The sequence below is a fragment of the Lagenorhynchus albirostris genome, chromosome 15, assembly GCF_949774975.1.
Source record: "Lagenorhynchus albirostris chromosome 15, mLagAlb1.1, whole genome shotgun sequence".
Lineage (NCBI taxonomy): Eukaryota > Metazoa > Chordata > Mammalia > Artiodactyla > Delphinidae > Lagenorhynchus > Lagenorhynchus albirostris.
The window spans coordinates 10,117,729-10,130,965 of record NC_083109.1 but is presented as its reverse complement, the minus strand read 5'-3'; the positions used below and the strand labels follow the sequence as shown (position 1 = coordinate 10,130,965).

At 41.0% G+C, this 13,237-nt stretch overlaps 1 pseudogene; it reads right to left on the bottom strand.

Moving 5' to 3' along the window:
* Positions 1-7,942: 7,942 nt before the first annotated feature.
* LOC132505960 (large ribosomal subunit protein eL39-like) lies at positions 7,943-8,095 on the bottom strand (annotated as a pseudogene).
* Between the last annotated feature and the right edge of the window lie 5,142 nt (positions 8,096-13,237).

Here is a 13,237-nt window from a genome sequence, read left to right as displayed (position 1 = left end):
GCCAGCACTTCAGCCCTGCGCTTAGGGACCATTTTGAACAATGAAATCAACAAAAAGCACAAGGGTGTGAGAAATATGGCACTAAATGGATGGAAAAAAGGACACCGTTTACGGTATGAGAGCTGAACCGAGAAGGCAGAGCATGTGTCTGGACAGCTCTGCACATGTCCGCCAAAGACCGAGAAAGAACTGGGAGTGTTGATTTGGGGGTTACAAATACATTTTAGTCGGTAGGCTAAAATATGTACTTCTGGAATGATGAGAATTGACTCTCTTTTGAGGACTACCTTGGTGTGAATGCAGTCAGAAGAGGGAGCCTCCTCATTCTGATGGTCAAGGTTTCAGGGCTACTACTGGAGAGGTGAAATTTCTCACTTATGTTCAGCTGAGAGTCTCCTAGCTGACTCAGTGCCTCATATTTCACCAGAAATTATGCAGCAAAGTCAGTGTTTTTCCTAGCACCCAGAAACAAGAGATTTCACACACTCAAGACGAGTTACAATTTATTACATAGAGTTCTCAGTGGCTGGGAGATTCTAATCAACAGATGAGGAACGCAGAAGTCCTTCTTCCCCAGGACAGGAAAGCACATCTTATTATTATTTCCCTACCTCTAGTTTGTAAGGCCTGGCTCTTTAAAAACTGACACCAGTATATTTTGGTCCCAGGGTGCTCTGGAAAATTCACATGAGTTGCTAAAGTTCATCTAATAGCAGGCACAGATACCCTTTTTGGCTGCTTGGGTTCTAACCCTAACTCTATCACATCCTAGATGTGCACTGTTGAACAAGTTAACATGACTCCGTTTTCCTCATCTGTAAAATGGGGATAATAGATGTAACACTGTTGTGAGGATTAGAAGAGTTCCTGGCAAGGAAGAAATGTCATAAAAGGAATGCTGGCTTTTAAGAAGAGCAGCTAGCATTCATTAGGCTTTTGTTCTATTCCATTGTGTATTGTGTCAAACAATTCACACTGCAATTTTAATTTAAATATCTCTTGGAGAGCCATCTCTAGGACATGTGATCTAAAAGAGAACCTCCCTGGGCTTCTCTCATGGCTCAGTGGTTGAGAGTCCGCCTGCCGATGCAGGGGACACAGGTTCGTGCCCCGGTCCGGGAAGATCCCACATGCCGCGGAGCGGCTGGGCCCGTGAGCCATGGCCGCTGAGCCTGCGCATCCGGAGCCTGTGTTCCGCAACGGGAGACGCCACAACAGTGAGAGGCCCGCGTACCGCAAAAAAAATAAAATAAAATAAAATAAAACAGAGAACTTCCCCCAACCTGCTTTTTCTATTGCAGAGAGCCCCTATCATGACTTTCAATTACTTTACTTAAATTTATATTTTTCTCTCTTCTCATCACTAGACTGAAAGCCCCATAGGGACAGGGACTGCATTCCTCTCGTTCATCTTGTATCCTTAGCACAGTGCCAGACATTTTAGGTGCTCAATAAATCGTGTTCATGGAATAAATGAACGAACGTCAGAATCAGTGTCTGACTCTAGTCCCTGCTCCTAACTCAAAGCCGTGCATCCTCTCCTGTCCTACTTTGGGGTTGGGCAGGTGGGCGGTGGTCACGAGTTAGAGCAGCACATCCAATACAGTAGCTCCTGGCCACACGTAGCTACTTAAATTTAACTTTAAAATAATTAAAGTTAAATAAATTTAAAAACGCAGCTCCTCCGGTGCACTAGCAAATTTCATGTTCTCAGTACCCACAAGTGTCTCATAGTTAGTAGTCAGTCCAGATACAGAACGATTCCATCATCACAGAAAGTCCTACTGACAGAATTGATTTAGATCAGTGATTCTCCACTGGGGAGGATTTTGTCCCCCGCGGGGGGTTATTTGGCAACAGCTGGAGACAATTTTGGTTGTCACAACTTGGGAGATGCAACTAGCATCTAGCGTGGGTAGAGGCCAGGGATGCTGCCAACATCCTACAGTGTACAGAATGGACCCCACAGCAGAGCATTATCTGGCCCCAAATATCAATAGCGCTGAGGTTGAGAAACATGGTTTACAGGAAGGCACTTGGGTGACAGTTCTCTGTTTGACCAGAATGCTAAGTTTCCTAGGATTTGGATGGGTTAATTTGTAATTTAAAGGCCTGGTGAGGGGCTTCCCTCGTGGCGCAGTGGTTAAGAATCCGCCTGCCAGTGCCGGGGACGCAGGTTCGAGCCCTGGTCCAGGAAGATCCCACATGCTGCAGAGCAACTAAGCCCGTGCGCCACAACTTACTGAGCCTGCGCTCTAGAGCCCGTGAGGCACAACTACTGAAGCCTGCGCGCCATACTCCGCAACAAGAGAAGCCACCGCGATGAGAAGCCAACGTACCGCAACGAAGAGTAGCCCCCACTCGCCGCAACTAGAGAAAGCCCGCACGAAGCAACCAAGACCCAATGCAGCCAAAAATAAATTAAAAAAAAAAAAAGCCTGGTGAGGATTTTTCAGTGTATGTGGCATGAAGTCCAGTTTCCTGGCTTAAATTCCTGGAATTCCGCGCTACGTTTTTGAATAGGATATTAAAATCCAGAAACCATTGTCCAGCTGTGCTGTCAAGTGTACATACCTGCCTGTGACAAGAGCAAGGCCCATCAAATATGAACGACCTCATTCAGCCCAAAAGGGGTTTCCAAGGCCAGATTCTTCTAGATCAAGGGTCTGTAAACTACAGTCCCTGGACCAAATCCACCCATGAGCTAAAAATGGTTTTTACATTTTTAGATGGTCAAGAGACAATCAGAAGAATACTACTTGTATGACACATAATTACAGAAATTCCAATTTCGGTGTCCATAAAGTTTTATTGGAACCCAGCTGCCACCGTCATTTACTTAAGTGATGTCGGCGACTGTTTTTATTCCACATACATTGGTGGGCAGTCTCACCACAGAAACTGTAAGAGTCGCAAAGCTAAAAATATTCACTCTCTGCCCCTTTACAGAAAAAGTTTGCTCATTCCCGCTCTGGATACTAAAGATCTTGGTGGATTTTTCTTTATTTTTTTTTTTCTTTGTTCTTGCTTTATTTTCTTTCTTTTCCTTTCAGGTCATAATTATCCTGATAAATTGCAGGTGAAGACTCAGACCAAATGACCAAATGGACTTTCTTTGGGAAGCAGAGTGCAGGAGGGGATTAGCAGGAATGCAGGGGCGTTCATGTGAAAGATTCCTCTTAGATGAATTTAGGGAACAAAGACCCCATAGTCAATGATTTCTGTGGGTATAAAAGTAGGAGAGTGGCTGGCTCCTTTTGTCAGTTTTGCAGCACAAATCATACAGTTACTGAATACCCCCATCCGCAGTAGTATTCTTTTAATGCTTAACTCCGTGACCTCACAAAAATAATTGCTGGGAAGCAAATTTACTTAGCTCTCTGCCTTTATTTGCTGACCAAGAGGCTTGGCCCGATAGCCATATTGTTTATGGAAATGCTGGAGGGGGTAGGGTGTGGGGAGGAGAAAGAACACAATTTGGCCAGAGAAGTTGGATGTATTGAAAGGATTGAGGGGATTTTGTCTTTGCTTTATAATTGGAGTCAGGATTTCCCTTCAAGTTACTCACTGCAGACTCAAAATCTCCCTGGGCTTCTCAGCCCAAAAGTCCTGTTAAGCTCTCTCTCACTGGGTTGGCATCTGGCTTTTAAAATCCTTGTCATTTTTATGATTATAATGAATATTACAACTTGTCCAGTGAGTGGACTTTTCCAAATGCTGAGCATGTCTGTAGTCAGAAAGAAAAGAAAAAGTTGATTAAAAATGATGAGTATGTTTTGGGGGCGGTTGAGAACTTTTTTTTAAGTCCCCAAGAATTTTCACTTTAGGAGGCATTGCCAGTGGCTCTCAATTCAGCTTAGAAGTTTACTTTTAGAAATGGAAGACTTCATCTTGAAAGAAAGTCCTAAAAGAAACTTATTTTGTCCCATACTCTCATGTTAGAAAACAGATGACCCGTTATTACAGTGGCGAGCACATTCAGTGTTTGGAGATTGCCTTGGTGGGCAAAATAATTGGGAGATTTTCCAACCCTTTTAATTTGTAAAATCAAAACCTGTGTTGGCTGCAACTGATCAGAAAAAAATATTAGTATACCAAAAGCAAAAGTCAGCAACCATAACTTTAGGAGGCGAGAACCAGTTTGTTAAGCCCCTCTGAAGGCAATACTGAAAGTGGCTTCCTCAGGAAAATACTTAACCACCCAATCGGTCAAACCATCTGATAACTGCTTATCTTCCCTAATGCGATTGGGAGTCCGTTTGATGCCCCTTTGCATTCCAATCACAAAGCTCATCTTAGGTAAGCACCTTGAGGAGGAAAAAAAAGAAAATTCATGAGTCTCTGCTTCTGCATTCATGGAATTTTCTTTTCACAATAGACGGAAGCATGTTAAGCTGGGTGGGGGCAGGGTGGTGGTGCTGAGGTGAAAATCTTGCAAAGGGAGGGGTATGGTGTTCAATTGAGGTGAAGCACTTTATTGTGGCTAAATGGTTGAGAAACAAAAGAAGATTATTTCATGATGCATGAAAACTACATGAAACTCACATTTCAATGTCCATTAAGAAAACTGTATTGGAAGGCAGTTTCCAGCCTCTAGAGCTAAAATGCAACGCAAAGCAAAGCAATCCTCAGAGAGAGTCGTGGAAGATGAATTGGCTACTCTATTCTCCATTTTTAGCTACCCAGCCACACAGGAAAACTTAAAGATGTGTATAAGCGAAGATTTCCAGGATTTGTGATAAACATAACTTGCAGTATCTGCCCTCCCTGCACTCACACTCCCTTTTATAATCTGCTAGCCCAGAAGTCTTCTATAAAATGGGAGAGAGGCAGACTGCCTCCCTCATGAGAGCAAAAAGTTAATAAATGCGAACAGTATGGCACATGGTAGGTACTCAAAAACCCTGCTCGAACCCGCATCCCCTGCATTGGCAGGCGGATTCTTAACCATTGTGCCACCAGGGAAGTTCCTTAGCTATTATTCTTATTCTTATTTGGTTATTGCTAACAGCAATTGTTCCTTTACCCCACCATCTCCCCTTGACAGCAGTTAGGCAGTATCCATCAGATTTTTATCAATATGTACTTTGACCCAGCACTTCAATTTATAGAAATTTATCTCACAGATAAACTCCCAGTCAGTGTGTCAAACAATTCATATTTTTTTTTGTTTTGAGTTCCATACTATGTACCTGTATTATTCTTTCAGTTCTGTGTTATTAAGGATATACAGATTTAGCATATGTCATTTGGTGAACTGACCCCATTTCCATTTTGAAATGTCCCATTTAATCCCTGGTAATACTTCTTGTACTGAAGTCTACTTTGTATGAAATTAGTATAGCCACTCTGCTTTATTTTGCTTAGTGTTTGCATTGTGTATCTCTTTCAATTCTTTACTTCTAATCTCTATATTTTTATATTTAAAATGGGTTTCTTGGAGATGGCATATAGTTGAGTCTTGCCTTTTTGTTTTTAACATGATGTTTTTTTTTTAATATAAATTTATTTATTTTTGGCTGCATTGGGTCTTCATTGCTGCACGCAGGCTTTCTTTAGTTGCTGTGAGTGGGGACTACTCTTTGTTGTGGTGCGCAGGTTTCTCATTGTGGTGGCTTCTCTTGTTACGGAGCACGGGCTCTAGGTGCACAGGCTTCAGTAATTGTGGCTCGCGGGCTCTAGAGTGCAGGCTCAGTAGTTGTAGCACATGGGTTTAGTTGCTCCGCATCATGTGGGATCTTCCCAGACCAGGGTTCGAACCTGTGTCCCCTGCATTGGCAGGCAGACTCTTAACCACTGAGCCACCAGGGAAGCCCCACAATGTATTTTTTTTTAATTTTATTTATTTATTTTTGGCTGCGTTGGGTCTTCGCTGCTGCGTGCAGGCTTTCTCTAGTTGTGGTGAATGGGGGCTACTCTTTGTTGCGGTGCATGGGATTCTCATTGCGGTGGCTTCTCTTATTGTGGAGCACATGCTCTAGGTGCGTGGGCTTCAGTAGTTGCAGCACATGGGCTCAGTAGCTGTGGCTCGTGGGCTCTAGAGCGCAGGCTCAGTAGTTGTGGTGCATGGGCTTAGTGGTTCTGTGGCATGTGGGATCTTCCCAGACCAGGGCTCGAACCTGTGTCCCCTGCAATGGCAGGCAGATTCTTAACCGCTGCATCATGAGGCAAGCCCGAGTCTTGCCTTTTTATGTAGGCTGACAATCTCCGACTTTTTAATTGGAATATTTAGGTCATTTACACTTATAGTAATTTTTGATATGATTGGAGTTAAGTCTACAATCTTGCTCTTTGTTTTCTATTGTCTCATCTTCTCTGTATTTCTTTTTTCCTGCCTTCTTTTGGGTTAATTGAGTTATTTTTTAGGATTCCATTTTATCTTCACTGTTGGATTATTAGCTATATCTTTTTATTTTTCAGTGGTTGCTCTAGGGTTTATCATATGTATTTTAATGCATTACAGTCCACCATCAAATACAATACTTGTAGTAAGATATTTCCATTTCCCCCACATGTCTTTTGTGCTTTATTTGTCATAAATTTTATTACTACTTTGGTTATAAATGTTAAAATACTTTGACATTTTTGCTTTAAACCGTCAATTTTACTTTAAACAGTAAAAACAGTATCCCCCATTATCAACATCTTACATTAACATGGTACATTTATTACAATTAATGAATTAATATTGATACTTAATTATGAACTAAAGTGCATGCTTTATTGAGATTTCTTTAGTTTTTATTTGATGTCTTTCTTCTGTGCGAGGACCCCTATTCAGGATATCATATGATATTTAGTGTCATGTCTTCTTAGGCTCCTCTTATCTGTCAGTTTTTCAGACTGTTCGTGTTTTTTCATTTTGACAGTTTTGAGGAGTACTGCGCAGGTATCTTGTAGCATGTCCTCAACTGGGATTTGTCTGATGTCATATGTTTGTGGGAGGAAGACCATGGCAGTAAAGCCATTCTCATCACATCAAGGGTACGAACTATCAACACAGTTTATGTTAACTTTGAGTGCCTATCAGAGGTAGTATTTGTTAGGTTTCTCCCTTGTAAAATTTCTTTTTTTTCCCCTTTATCCATGCTGTACTTCAATGATTTTTTTTTTTTCAATGATCTTTTAAAGACATTAAAAATAGAGGGGAAGGGCTTGCCTGGTGGTGCAGTGGTTGAGAGTCCACCTGCCGATGCAGGGGATGTGGGTTCGTGCCCTGGTCCGGGAAGATCCCACATGCTGCAGAGCGGCTGGGCCCGTGGGCCATGGCCGCTGAGCCTGAGCGTCTGGAGCCTGTGCTCTGCAACAGGAGAGGCCACAACAGTGAGAGGCCCGCGTACTGCAAAAAAAAAAAAATAGAGGGGAAAAAGTATTTTATATTTATCCATATATTTATCACTTTCGGCATTTTTTTATTCCTTTGTGTAATCCAATTTTCTATCAGGTATCATTTTCCTTCCATTTGAGAAATTTTCTTTATCATTTCTTGCAGTGCATTCTGCTGGTGACAAATTCTCTCATTTTTGTTTGTTTGAAATGATCTTTATTTTGCATTCATTTTTGAAAGATATCTTCACTGAATTCTAGGTTGACAGTTTCAGCACTTCCATTGTGTCTGACCTGCATAATGTCTGATAAGAAATGTAACTCCTTCTTCCTGTATATTCAATGACTTTTTTTTCCTGCTTTCTCTTAAGATTTTCTCTTAGTCATTGGTTTTCAGGCATTTGTTTTTTGGTTTTGTTTTTGTTTCCAACAAAAGATTCTCACATATTTATTTCTGAGCCAAACTACTAGTGCAGATAAACTAAAACAGAGAAAAATCATTTTCCCAATAAAATACATCCAGTTGTCCAGATAGTAGTGGTTTTCAGGGTGAGATGGTGAGATGCAAATGACCTTGATTCAGCATAAATATGTGTACCATCTCATGTGTGATCCCTTATAGACCCAGCTTGGCTCTTCTCCAATGTCTCCTCTTGGAGTTGTACCTGATTTTATTACCAGTTTTCAACCAAATCCACTGAGGAATGGGATAATTCTGCTTTTTCTTGACCAGGAATTACTTGATCCTGAAAGTCTTGTGAGAAGACATGGTGAGGAACAGAGTCAACTGCACACACCAGAATGGTGGAGGAAAACTTCAGGAATTTGATGCTGATAATATATCTTCTTGTGGTTTTATTTTTATCCTGCTTTGCGTTCATTTACTTTCTTGGTTCTGTGAATTGATAGTTCTCACCAAATTTTGAAAAAATTTGGCCTTTAGTTCATCCAATATTTTTTCTGCATGCCTCTTTCCCTCCTCTTATTCTGAGACCTCAATTACACATATGTTAGACTACTTGATATTGTCCCATAGGTCACTGTGACTCTGTTCATGTTTTTCAATCTTTTGTCTTTTCTGTCTCTCAATTTGGATGGTTTTTATTGCTATGTCTTCATTCATTGAGCTTTTCTTCTGCAGTATCTAAAAAACTGTTAATATCGTACAGTAATTTTTCCACTAGCAGTTCCTTTTATTTCTTTTTTAAAAATAAATTTATTTACATATTTATTTATTTATGGCTGAGTTGGGTCTTTGTTGCTGCACGTGGGCTTTCTCTAGTTGCTGCGAGCAGGGGCTACTCTTCACTGCGGTGCATGGGCTTCTCATTGTGGTGGCTCCTCTTGTTGCAGAGCACAAGAGAAGCAGGGCTCTAGGAGTGTGGGCTTCAGTAGTTGTGGCTTGAGGGCTCCAGAACACAGGCTCAGTAGTTGTGGTGCACGGGCTTAATTGTTCCGCAGCATGTGGGATCTTCCCAGATCAGGGCTCGAACCCATGTCCCCAGCATTGGCAGGCGGATTCTTAACCACTGCACCACCAGGGAAGCCCAAGATTTTTTTTTTTTTTTTTTTTGCGGTACGCAGGCCTCTCACCGTTGTGGCCTCTCCCGTTGCGGAGCACAGGCTCCGGACATGCAGGCTCAGCGGCCATGGCTCACGGGCCCAGCCGCTCCGCGGCATGTGGGATCTTCCCGGACCAGGGCATGAATCCGTGTCCCCTGCATCGGCAGGCGGACTCTCAACCACTGCGCCACCAGTGAAGCCCCCCAAGATATTTTAAGATGGAGAGAAGTTGAGATGGTTTATGAATGGCAGGTCTACTGGTGATGAAAGGAAAGGGGAACTTTCTGCTCTGACGGCACCAATACTGGAGGTGAACAGATTTACAAAATGATAATGAGCACCATAAATGGCAACATGTGGACACAAGTGTAGGTTCTACTTTAATTCTTTAAAAAATTTTTTAATTTAATTTTTGTTGTTTTATATTTAAGTGTATTTAATATTTACAATATTAAATTTTTTTCTTTTTTTTAATTGAAGTATAGTTGATTTACCATGTTGTGTTAATTTCAGGTGTACAGCAAAATGATTCAGTACTACATATATATATATATTCTTTTTCAGATTCTTTTCCATTATAGGTTATTACAAGATATTGAATAGTGTTCCCTGTGTTATACAGTAAGTCCTTGTTGTTTATCTATTTTATATATAGTAGTGTGTATCTGTTAATCCCAAACTCCTAATTTATCTTTCCCCACTCCTTACCCCTTTGATAATTGTAAGTTTGTTTTCTATGTCTATGAGTCTGTTTCTGTTTTGTAAATAAGTTCATTTGTATCATTTTTTGTAAGATTCCACATATAAGTGATATCATGTGATATTTTTCGTCCCTGACTTACTTCACTTAGTATGAGAATCTCTAAGTCCATCCATGTTGCTGCAAATGTCATTATTTCATTCTTTTTTATGGCTGAGTAGTACTCCATTGTGTATGTATGTATGTATATATATATACCACATCTTCTTTATCCATTTATGTGCACTTAGGTTGCTTCCATGTCTTGGCTATCGTAAATAGTGCTGTTATGAACATTGGGGTGCACGTATTTTTTCAAACTAGAGTTTTTGTCTTTTCTGCATAGATACCCAGGAGTAGGATTGCTGGATCATATGGTAACTCTATTTCTAGTTTTTGAAGGAACTTCCATACTGGAACTCCATAGTGGCTGCACCAATTTACATTCCCACCAACAGTGTAGGAGGGTTCCCTTTTCTCCACACCCTCTCCAGAATTTATTATTTGTAGAATTTTTGATGAAGGCTATTCTGACCATTGTGAGGTGATACCTCATTGTAGTTTTGATTTGCATTTCTGTAATCATTAGTGATGTGGAGCATCTTTTTTTTTTTTTAAATAATCATTTATTTATATTAGAAATAATTTCTACAGCGCGGGCCTCTCACTGTTGTGGCCTCTCCCGCTGCGGAGCACAGGCTCCAGACGCGCAGGCTCAGCGGCCGTGGCTCACGGGCCCAGCTGCTCCGTGGTATGTGGGATCCTCCCGGACCGGGGCACGAACCCATGTCCCCTGAATCGGCAGGCGGACTCTCAACCACTGTGCCACCAGGGAAGCCCTTGAGCATCTTTTTATGTGCCTGTTGGCCACCTGTATGCCTTCTTTGGAGAACTGTTCTGCACTCTTGACTGTGCCTCCAGGCAGAAATCCAGCAATCAAAGTTTCACTAATTTGTTTCCTTTTTCTCAGACAACCTGTCATGATCTTCCTCTTGCCCAACGTCTGAAAAGGTAGGCTTCACATATTTAGTGTGGTTTTGTTTTTAATTATTTAAGGACTTAGGATAAATCTAGTTTCTGTTATTCCATCATGGCCGGAAGTGGAAATCTGTGTATGTACAATCTATTTGAATATTCTAAAATAGTGAGTGGCTTGAGAAACATTGTGTTATAATACTGCATTCATTAAAAACATTTTATGATCGAATGACTATTTACTTTCTTTATACACCTGGCTTTTCTGTTGCTATGTTTATTTCTTTCAGGCAGTCACTAAAGGGATATTGTCTAGCCAGTACATTTTTGGGAGTCATGGACCATTTTGCCTGGAAAATGGGAGTTTCAACCTACTTATTTCATGGATGGGAAAATTGATAGCCAAAGTGGGGCCCTTTCTTTATCTGGCTTCTGGCCCATTAAACATTCAGTGCTTCCTGCCACAGAGGAATGACAGGCTATGTCGGACTTATTAAGAGAAGGTATGACGTTTATTTACAAGTTAAGGCATTTTTTGAGGGGAATTTTATGACTGTGTGTTTTTTACCTTCCGCACTGGCTTTAAAACCAAATTTCCATTTAAGACGCAACTTCACAAATTGTACCGCTATAATTTGTGGATAGTAAAGTTACCCAAAGCCACAGACCATTTTCCTTTCTTCTACCCTATACTGATATATAATCAGACAGATTAACCAATAGGGATATCTATTCTCAGTCTCAGCTCCTGGAGAACAAAGGTTTTATTTTAAAAACTGAACATTTAAATGGAGTTTTATAACTTTTGACTGAGCATTTTCACTTCTGGGATGTCTTTCTGCAGAGTCAGGGTACAAGTGAGGCACATTTTATGTATGAGGATGTATTTTGCAGCATTGTTTGCAACTGTGAAAAACTGGAAACAAACTCAGTGTCTATCAGTATAAATGATTAAGTATATTGATGTATATTCATACAAAGAAAAATGATGAGGTTAAAAAAAAAGAGTGAAATAGAAAGTCTATACATGGACATGGAAAGTTATGTAGAGCAGTGCTATCTAATAGAACTTTCTGTGATGATAGAAATGTTCTATGTCTGCCCAACATGGTAGCCACTTGCTACTTGTAGCACTTGAAATGTGGCAACTGTAACTGAAGAACTAAAGGTTTAATTTTTTATATATTTAAATTTGAATTCCCACATGAGGCTTATAGTACTGTACTGAACAGCACATATCTAGAATGTATTGTTTAGAGAAAAAAGCTAGTCGAAAGATAGTATGAAGAGTATAAGTCCCTTAAAAGATAATAATATATGCTAATTTATACATTTAAAAAAATGAATGGAAAATACACCAAACTAGTAATAGTGGCTTTCTCTGGGACATGGTGTAGACTTTCACTTTCATACCATATATTTTCACATAATATTTGAATTTTCAAATAATAAACAGAATTTTTTTGAATTTAAAAAATAAATACGTCCCACAAAATAAAATCAAATTCTGAAATTTCAAGTCACATCAAGCTGAATGAACAGGTAACATGGTTGGAGGACAAATCTGAGAGAATCTTCTGGAGGAATTATCAGAATCTCAAGCACCCCGAGGAAGAGGATGGGGCTGCCAGGTTTGAAGCCACTCAGGTGGGGCACAGGCTAGCATGGGGGCTCTTGGTAGATGCGTTTAGAAAATAATTTTTTCAGCTAATGACAAGGGAGAGCTGAACTCTAATTCTCTGCTGTTCTGGTGGGTTGAAAGGCCTACGTCAGTGTGTCTTCTTACTGTTGTACCTCTCGTGCTTATCACAATGACTAGCACAGAATCACTGAGCAACAGACATGAATGAAAGCATGAGAGAATGATTCAAACCCTTCAATTACCAGGAATTCAGCATCCAAATTTAAACATGGTCTTTGTTGATACCAATGTGCAACCAGGTTGTTTGTTTGTTTTGTTTTTGTTTTTTAGAAAGAACACTCTAAATATAAAGGAAGGAGGCCAATACTTACTTTCCCTTATAATTGCCGGCCCCTCTCCCTCCCGAAGTCTAACATCTGATATATGTGAATCAGCATAGTAAGGATGGGCATTAAGGGGAGGGACAGAGATCTGATTTTGCCTTCAGGATGATGCAATTAAGCAGACTGACTCTATCTGGGACAGAGGTGGAGGTGAGGATAACATGATTCTAAAGGCACCTGATTTGGGAAATTTTCCTTAACTTTAAAAGTAAATTGTGGGGCTTCCCTGGTGGCGCAGTGGTTAAGAATCTGCCTGCCGATGCAGGGGACACGGCTTCGAGCCCTGGTCCGGGAAGATCCCGCATGCCGTGGAGCAACTAAGCCCGTGAGCCACAACTACTGATCCTGTGCTCTAGAGCCCGTGAGTCACAACTAATGAGCCCGCGTGCCACAACTACTGAAGCCCGCGCGCCGAGAGCCCGGGCTCTGCAACAAGAGAAGCCACCGCAATAAGAAGCCCGTGCACCGCAACGAAGAGTAGCCCCCGCTCGCCGCAACTACAGAAAGCCCCCACACCGCAAAGAGGACCAAACGCAGCCAAAAAAAAAAAAAGGAAAATTATTGACTCCAATTATAATCTCCACACAGTAAACAGAGGTTGGGTGAACA